The following is an 8,958-nucleotide window of genomic DNA, read 5'->3' as shown; positions in this document are numbered from 1 at the left end:
CCCTCTGGAGCCGGAAACGGGCGTCGCGCCGTGGGTTCCGAGGCGTTCCTCGCCCTTTCGGTGGCCAGGGCTCTCTTTCGGACTGCTACGTTGTTTTCTGTATCGTCCGGTTTTTACAAGAATTCTGATGTCCGTTTAGCAGGAATCCCCCGCTCTTTACCCTCCTTATCCACTGCAATCTCCCAGGTGATGTCTGATCACCTTGGCCTGCCTTCAGGGAGAGCTCCGTGAGGTCCGAGGTCTGCTCCCAGTCCTTTTCCTCCGGTTGACCCACACGAGCTCCTTGGCTGCGCCTTCCCACTCGCGTGTGCTGCGTCGAGTTAAACCGTTTCCTCCTCGCTGCAAATTTTCATCGCAGAGGTCCTTGTACCCGTGTTGACAGTTTCCCACCTTTGAATAAAACCTTACAGCGCCTTAAGGAATGTAATTTGAATTTTTTTTTTCTTTAACATCATTCAAATGAAATATCCAAAACAGGCCAATCGATAGAGATAGAGAATTGAGAGTAGTTGTCAGGGGCTGGAGTGAGGGATGGGGTTTCTTTTAGAGTGATGATAATGATCTAAAATGGATTGTCGTGGCTGCTGCATAGCTCCGTGAATAAACTGAAAGCCATAACCTCTACACTTTCAACTTTATGGTGTGTGAAAGATATTTCAATAAAGTTGCCTTTAAAAGCTCATCTTTGACAATTTGCAAAAAGAAACTATTTGACAAATAGGTTTTCCATACTGTGCATGACATGGTGCAGCAGTAGCTGTGCAAAGATGAGAAAGTCCTATGCTTACTTGAGAGCAATGTCTGTACATGTAATATGTTCGGTCTAGTAGAGGGAAACAGATGAGTAAATATCTAAGTGCAAAGTGCAAAGATGCACTCAGGAAGGAGTGGAGGGACAAACAGGGAATGGTCAGTACTAACAAAGTCAGAAATCAAGTGACATGTAAGCAGTTGGAGTGGAGGTGATGTAAGCTGAACCTTTCTTCCCCATAATGAAGTTCAACTTTTAAAATAAAGACAATGCATTCTCATTACCATAACCCCCACCAAAAAAAAATTGTAGACAAACAGCACTTGAAGTCAAAAGACAAGGTAGGGAGAAATTTTAAATCTACCATAAGATACTAATTTCCTTTAGATGTAATTAGCCAATATAAAGGGACCAGTGGCTCAAGAGGGGGAAAAATGGGTAAATGATATGAAAATGCAGTTCATAGGATAAGAAATGCAAGTGGATTCTAAACATATGAAAGAAAGCTCAACTTCACTCATAATAAGAAAACTAAAATCGTGGGATATCACTTTTCATACATTAGCAAAGATCAAAAAATTTGGTGACACTTTGTTGGCTAAAGTAGAGGAAACAGACCTCTTCATACACTGTTTTGTGAGTGATGTTGATACATGCTCTGTGATGAACAAGTTGCATGTCTTCCAAAACTACGAATGTACATACTCAGCCCTACTACTACTACTACTACTACTACTACTACTACTACGTCGCTTCAGTCGTGTCCGACTCTGTGCGACCCCACAGACGGCAGCCCATCAGGCTCCCCTGCCCCTGGGATTCTCCAGGCAAGAACACTGGAGTGGGTTGCCATTTCCTTCTCCAATGCATGGAAGTGAAAAGTGAAAGTGAAGTCGCTCAGTCGTGTCTGACTCTTAGCGACCCCATGGACTGCAGCCTACCAGGCTCCTCCGTCCATGGGATTTTCCAGGTAAGAGTACTGGAGTGGGTTGCCATTGCCTTCTCCGATACTCAGCCCTAACACTTCCAATTCTGGGAGATATCTTCTAGAGACGCATTTTGCATGTGTGCAGAGTGACCTGTTGCATGGGGATAGTCATTACAACATTGTCTGTAAAAGCAAAAAGTTAGGGACAGTTTAATAATCCATCAGGTTGGAAACGGATAAAAAAAGTCACAGCATTCTCACATAGTGAAATACCATGCAGCTATTTACAGGAACAAGCAGTTCTATGTGTGGATATGGAACAACCTCCAAGATACATTAAGGGGGAAGAAGCAAGGGATAGAGAAGTGCTGATCATATGTGACCATTTGGGTAAAATAGAAAACTAACTGAACAATGGGTAGAAAGATCCTTAAACTATCCACGGCAGGACAAATTAGGACATTGGCAATGTGCAATGTCTTGTGAAAGGAGCATAATTATATTAACATGAATATCCAGATACATTGCCTCACATTAGATTACATTATTAATGCCATTTATTACTAATGGCAATAGTTGTAGTGGAAGTGTTGCTAAGAAGCCCGAGAGACACAAACCAGCAGGGTGAAAATCAGCCATTTCTGAGCCCATCTCAAGGCCAGATGGTTTGCTCTACTCCACTTGAGGTCTCTGCACCAAGACAGCCCTTGTTTACCTTCTGACCCGCTCAGCTCCACTGAATGGCTGGCCAGGATGCCAGACAGTTTCTGGAACCTCAGGTAGGCCTGGACAATCTCTGTTGTGCTAAGACTGGCCAGGTGACTTGTCATACCCAATTTCACGTTTAGAGTCTTAATTGAACATTTTTAAATTAACATATATTAGTGCTAAAGTCATATATTTGAGATGAACATTTAGTAAAATCACAAATATAATCTAAAATTTTCCTTCCTTCAAACACACTTTTAAAATGACAAAAGAGTGAATTCAGTTTGGATTAAAGTCCTCAGTAACTGAATTATTCTGACATTTCCTAGATATGTTTGAAGATTCAGTTCAGATCAGTAGTGTCTGACTCTTTGAGACCCCATGGACCGCAGCACCCCAGGCTTCCCTGTCCTTCACCAACTCCCAGAGCTTGCACAAACTCATGTCCATCGAGTCGGTGACGCCATCCAACCATCTCGTCCTCTGTCGTCCCCTTCTCCTCCCGCCTTCGATCTTTCCCAGCATCAGGGTCTTTTCCAGTGACTCAGTTCTTCACATCAGGTGGCCAAGGTATTGCATCAGTCCTTCCAATGAATATTCAGGACTGATTTCCTTTCGGATGGACTGGTTTGATCTCCTTGCAGTCCAAGGGACTCTCAAGAGTCTTCTCCAACACCACGCTTCAAAAGCATCAATTCTTCAGCACTCAGCTTTATTTATAGTCCAACTCTCACATCCATACATGATTACTGGAAAAAAACATAGCTTTGACTAGATGGACCTTTGGTGGCAAAGTAACGTCTCTACTTTTTTAATATGCTGTCTAGGCTGGTCATAGCTTTTCTTCCAAGGAGCAAGCGTCTTTTAATTTTATGGCTGCAGTCACCATTTACAGTGATTTTGGAGCCCAAGAAAATAAAGTCTGTCACTGTTTCCATTGTTTCTCCATCTGTTTGCCATGAAGTAAGGGGACCTGATGCCATGATCTTTGTTTTCTGAATGTTGAGCTTTAAGCAGCTTTTTCACTCTCCTCTTTCACTTTCATCAAGAGGCTCTTTAGTTCCTCTTTGCTTTCTGCCACAAGGGTGGCATCATATGCATACCTGAGGTTATTGATGTTTCTCCCAGCATTCTTGATTCCAGCTTGTGCTTCATCCAGCCCATCACTGCGCGTGAGATACTCTGCATAGAAGTTAAATAGGCAGGGTGACTATACAGCTTGATGTACTCCTTTCCCAATTTGGAACCAGTTCATTGTTCCATGTCTAGTTCTAATTATTGATTCTTGACCTGTATACATATTTCTCAGGAGGCAGGTCAGGTGGTCTGGTATTCCTATCTCTTGAAGAATTTTCCATGGTTTGGTGTGATTTGCACAGTCAAAGGCTTTAGCATAGTCAATGAAGCAGAAGTAGATGTTTCCCTTGGATTTTCTTGCTTTTTCTATGATCCAGTACATGTTGGCAATTTGATCTCTGGTTCCTCTGCCTTTTCTAAATCCAGCTTGAATATCTGGAAGTTCTCGGTTCATGTCCTGTTGAAACCTAGCTTGGAAAATTTTGAGCATTACTTTGCTAGTGTGTGAGATGAGGGCAATAGTGCAGTAGTTTGAAGATTACGTATCTTTTAATTCATTCCATGAGGCCAGATTCTCCAAATGTCTTCAGGCATTAAAAGCTTCACTGCAAAAGGATTTAATAAAGTAAATATATACTCTTGAAAGCACAATCTATCACTTTTTTCCAGTACATTCTTTCTTGCTCTTGATGGCAGCTCCAGAACCATCTCCTTGCACACGATCAAGATGATCACGGTGGCGTTCGACTACGTTATGAATCTAAACCTTGAGAAAGTTTAATTTCAAAGTCATAAGAATCCTGAAGCAATAACCAATATCCAAATGAGATTTCTCAACTTTCAAAGCACCCTCCCCTGGTGGCTCAGTGGTAAAGAATTCGCCTGCCAGTGCAGGAGACATGGGTTCGATCCGTGGGTCAGGAAGCTCCCCTGGAGGAGGAAACGGCAACCCACTCCAGTACTCTTGCCCAGAAAATTCCATGGACAGAGGAGCCTGGCAGGCTGCAGTCCCTGGAGTCACAAAAAGAGTCAACATGCCTGAGCACACATGTATGCCTGTGTAGCAATCATGCACCTCACCACCTCCTGGGCTGTGGCAGGGTCACCTCCTTTCAGATCCGGGGTCTGAGTCCTGACGGAGCGACTGACACTTTTAACACACCTCCCTCAGGACTATGTTTACCTAGCAGCTCCAGGCCAGTCTCAGCCTGGCCAAAGAGCAAACTCCTCAGTCAACCGGTGCCATCCCACTCCTCTCCCCTTCCCCTTCTCCTCCTCCTGCCTCTCCCTCCCCTTCCTTCCTTGGCCACGGTGGCCTTGAGAAGGTGGCATGGCCTCTCTCGCCTCAGATGAGGTAGCCATTGTCAGTAGCCAGGTGGCCAGCCCTGTGCCTTTAAGGGGCCTCTGTACCAAGGCCCAGCCAGCTACTGCAGACCAGGCTGACTGCCCTGGGCTTCTACCTTGGAAAGAGCAGCACTCTTTTCTTTCTGGAGTAGCAACTTGGTCTGGACTTGGATTTGCTTTCCCTGCCTGTCATGTCTTTACAGACCTTGGGCCTGCTGCCCTGGTCCTCAGGTTCTAACCAGGGGTGTGAAGGGAAACCACAGCCACGGTCGTGCCATTTCCAGCGGCAGCGACTCCACCACAACGAGGTGCACACGACTGTCCCCCGACACACCCCCTCACGCCTGTGACACAAAAGCTCCAATCAGAGGCAATAGCTCAGGTGTCTGAGGGGTGGTCCCTCAAACTGCCTGCTTTTTCTGCAGGACTCACTTCCACTGCCTGCGAAGTGGGACAATGAAGAATCACACATGGAAAGAGAACAAGACCCTGATACCATCAGTCACGTCATGAGTTACATTAGACAACAATACAACTTCCTCCAAGGGGCTCCAAACCCCTAGTCCAGGGGTTCCTGGCATGTGAACTTGTTTGAAGTCAGCAAGATACTGGGAAACAGCTGCTCACTGATATTCTTATGCAGTACTACGTTCTTTGAAATCGCACACGTGCAAGTCTCTGTTTTGCTGTTTCTCTGATGAGTCCCTCCTAAAATAGTCCATGAAACACAGTCAGGAAAACAAGGCACAGATTTTCAGTCTGACCAGAATATTAAACATCCCAAGGGGTTTCTTAAGAAATTAAATTACTCAGAAACAAAAAGAGAGCCATCTTGCCCACTGGAGTGAGGACTGCTGCAATCAGGCCACGGCAGGAGAGTCATTTAAGAAGCACTAGACTGGTTCCAAATCGGGAGAGGAGAACATCAAGGCTGTATGTTGTCACCCTGCCTATTTAACTTCTATGCAGAGTACATCATGCGAAATACCACAAGCACAAGCTGGAATCAAGAATGCTGGGAGAAACATCAATAACCTCAGGTATGCATATGATGCCACCCTTGTGGCAGAAAGCAAAGAGGAACTAAAGAGCCTCTTGATGAAAGTGAAAGAGGAGAGTGAAAAAGCTGCTTAAAGCTCAACATTCAGAAAACAAAGATCATGGCATCAGGTCCCCTTACTTCATGGCAAACAGATGGAGAAACAATGGAAACAGTGACAGACTTTATTTTCTTGGGCTCCAAAATCACTGTAAATGGTGACTGCAGCCATAAAATTAAAAGACGCTTGCTCCTTGGAAGAAAAGCTATGACCAGCCTAGACAGCATATTAAAAAAGTAGAGACGTTACTTTGCCACCAAAGGTCCATCTAGTCAAAGCTATGTTTTTTTCCAGTAATCATGTATGGATGTGAGAGTTGGACTATAAATAAAGCTGAGTGCTGAAGAATTGATGCTTTTGAAGCGTGGTGTTGGAGAAGACTCTTGAGAGTCCCTTGGACTGCAAGGAGATCAAACCAGTCCATCCGAAAGGAAATCAGTCCTGAATATTCATTGGAAGGACTGATGCAATACCTTGGCCACCTGATGTGAAGAACTGAGTCACTGGAAAAGACCCTGATGCTGGGAAAGATCGAAGGCGGGAGGAGAAGGGGACGACAGAGGACGAGATGGTTGGATGGCGTCACCGACTCGATGGACATGAGTTTGTGCAAGCTCTGGGAGTTGGTGAAGGACAGGGAAGCCTGGGGTGCTGCGGTCCATGGGGTCTCAAAGAGTCAGACATGACTGAGTGACTGAGCGACAACAACAAAAGACTAACTGGCTAAAGTTGAAAGGATACAGGTAACTCTTAAAAAGATAGTGATTTTCAGACATTCTGTCGTCATTTTACAATGACAGTTCTACAAATTTGGGAACTAACCTCTGTCCAAACATCAGATCTGTCTCCCAGAGCCTTCTTTGTGTCCCGCTGTGCTCACTACAGACAGGCTCCGAGGACTGCAGCTAACACCCACTTGGAAACCGGTGCCTGTGTCCCTGGTTCATCCCCCAGCCACGGCCCCACAGATTACTGCCCTAATGGACACAGATCCTCAAAGGGCAGGTCTTACTCCTGCTGCTTCTACGCACGACTCTGTTAAAATTCTTGGGGAATCTATTATCTTCCCGAATTGGATTTCATGACTTGGAGACTTGTTGTAAAACCGGCCCATAAAATCATGCTGAAGATCTGAGCACAGGGAGCAGGTGGTGATTGTGGTGGTGGTTTAGCTGCTCAGTCGTGTCTGACTCTTGCGACCCCATGGACTGTAGCCAGCCGGGCTCCTGTGTACATGTGATTTCCTGGCAAGAATACTAGAGTGAGTAGCCTTTTCCGTCTCCAGGGGAATCTTCCTGACCGAGGGATCAAACCCAGGTCTCTTAAATTGCATGCAGATTCTTCCCTGAGCTACCAGGGAAGCACCTGGGGTGATTGAATTCACTCATTCTTCTCGATCAGGCCTGAGTATTTTGGGTGACTTAGTACATATTTGTTGAGATAATTGATTGCTACAATTTACAATTTGATGAAGATATTGGAAACAGCCTGAGAGAAAGAGTGCTAATTAGGCGAGCTGGAGTTGTGGGCTCCTGACCTTTCTCATCAAACGGCAGGAAGGGACAGAAGCCTCGTGTCGGGCAGCTGGGGGCTCTGTGGTCCCACCCGCACGGCCCGCTCTGAGCTGGGCTGCGGCCCCAGGGCCCAACACCAGAGGGCGCGCCTCCGCCGGCTCCTCCAGGCCCTGCAGAGGCTGCCGGCCGGTCAGTTCTGCGGACGCCTTGAGCCGGACCCGGGCCACGTCAGGCGAAGGGACTGGAGAGGCCAGACCCTGAGGATCCGGAGGCCTTGTCCGTTTTGGCCATTGTTTCGAGGGTCAGTTTGTTTTGTGGTTTCCCCAACTTGCTTCTGGGTCAATGCAGGAGACACTGAGTGGATCCCTGGGTAGGGAAGATCCCCTGGAGGAGGGCATGGCATCCCACTCAGTATTCTTGCCTGGGGAATTCCATGGACAGAGGAGCCTGGTGGGCTACAGTCCATGGAGTCGCAAGGAGTCGGACACAGCTGAGCACACAATACATTGGTGAATACAGGTAATTGAATAATTGTTTCAAAAGCTCAACAGATAACAAGTTGTTGGTGGTGTTTTTTTTTTTTGCTAGAAATAGGACATTTTTGGACAACTTTTTCATGTATAACAAATCTTTTTTTCCCTCTGTGTGCAACCAAGCTTCTTTTGCATTTTGGAGTTGAGTACCAAGGGCCTCAAACATCAGAAACATATTGAGTAAATTCACTGCATTGGGACTTTTCAGGGTGAAGCTGCAGAGACCAGCTACTAAAACTCACCTCTGGGAGTAAAGTGGTCACTGGGGTGGGGACAAAGGCAAGACAAAACTGGCTGTGGTTGGGAAGGGCAGATGTCGACCCTAAGTAGCCACAGTTATAAAGGAGGCGCAGATATGAGGGCTCATAAACCAAACTTTCGATTGCTACTAGAGAGCTTTTTCTAGCAATTTGGCACTGAGCTCAAGATTCTTGACACAGTACTATGCCCAGTTTGAGGCTTCTGGACAGGGAAGGGGTGTGGACAGCTTGCATGGGTTCTGAGGATTCCCCCTAACATAATGAAGGCCAAATTCAGTCTTGGGCCAGGTTCTAGCAGCAGCTCTCTCTGCCGATGGGGGTTCAGAGAGGCTGAGTAATCTTCTCACAGTCACTCAGAGAATCCTCTGAAGGGTCAAAACTCACATCCAGGTCTGTCTGACTCCAGGCTATGATTTTAAACACCGTCGTTGAAGGGCGTGTGTGCTGGGAGCAGGGAGGAGCCTGGGTGGTTCCACGTGCACATGGAGGCCTGAGAGGAGACGGGCCGTGGATCTTCAAGGGTTTGTGCAGGAAGGGGTGATGTGAGCTCCCAGTTCTCCTCTTTTATTTCAGTGGAGAATTCTACCTAAACCTGCAGTATGAGCTAAATACAGCCAAGTGTTATGTGCCATGATGCTCGCAAGGGTCCAGCTCTGGGAAGCGAGACCACGTCCACCTTCTCGTCTGGAGCCTCAGGCCTGTCCCAGGGCCTGGCACATGCACACATGCACAGGTCTCTAACT

The sequence above is a fragment of the Bos taurus genome, chromosome 12, assembly GCF_002263795.3.
Source record: "Bos taurus isolate L1 Dominette 01449 registration number 42190680 breed Hereford chromosome 12, ARS-UCD2.0, whole genome shotgun sequence".
NCBI classification, from domain to species: Eukaryota; Metazoa; Chordata; class Mammalia; order Artiodactyla; family Bovidae; genus Bos; species Bos taurus.
The sequence above is the reverse complement of the archived record's forward strand: the minus strand, read 5'-3'. Positions refer to the sequence as shown.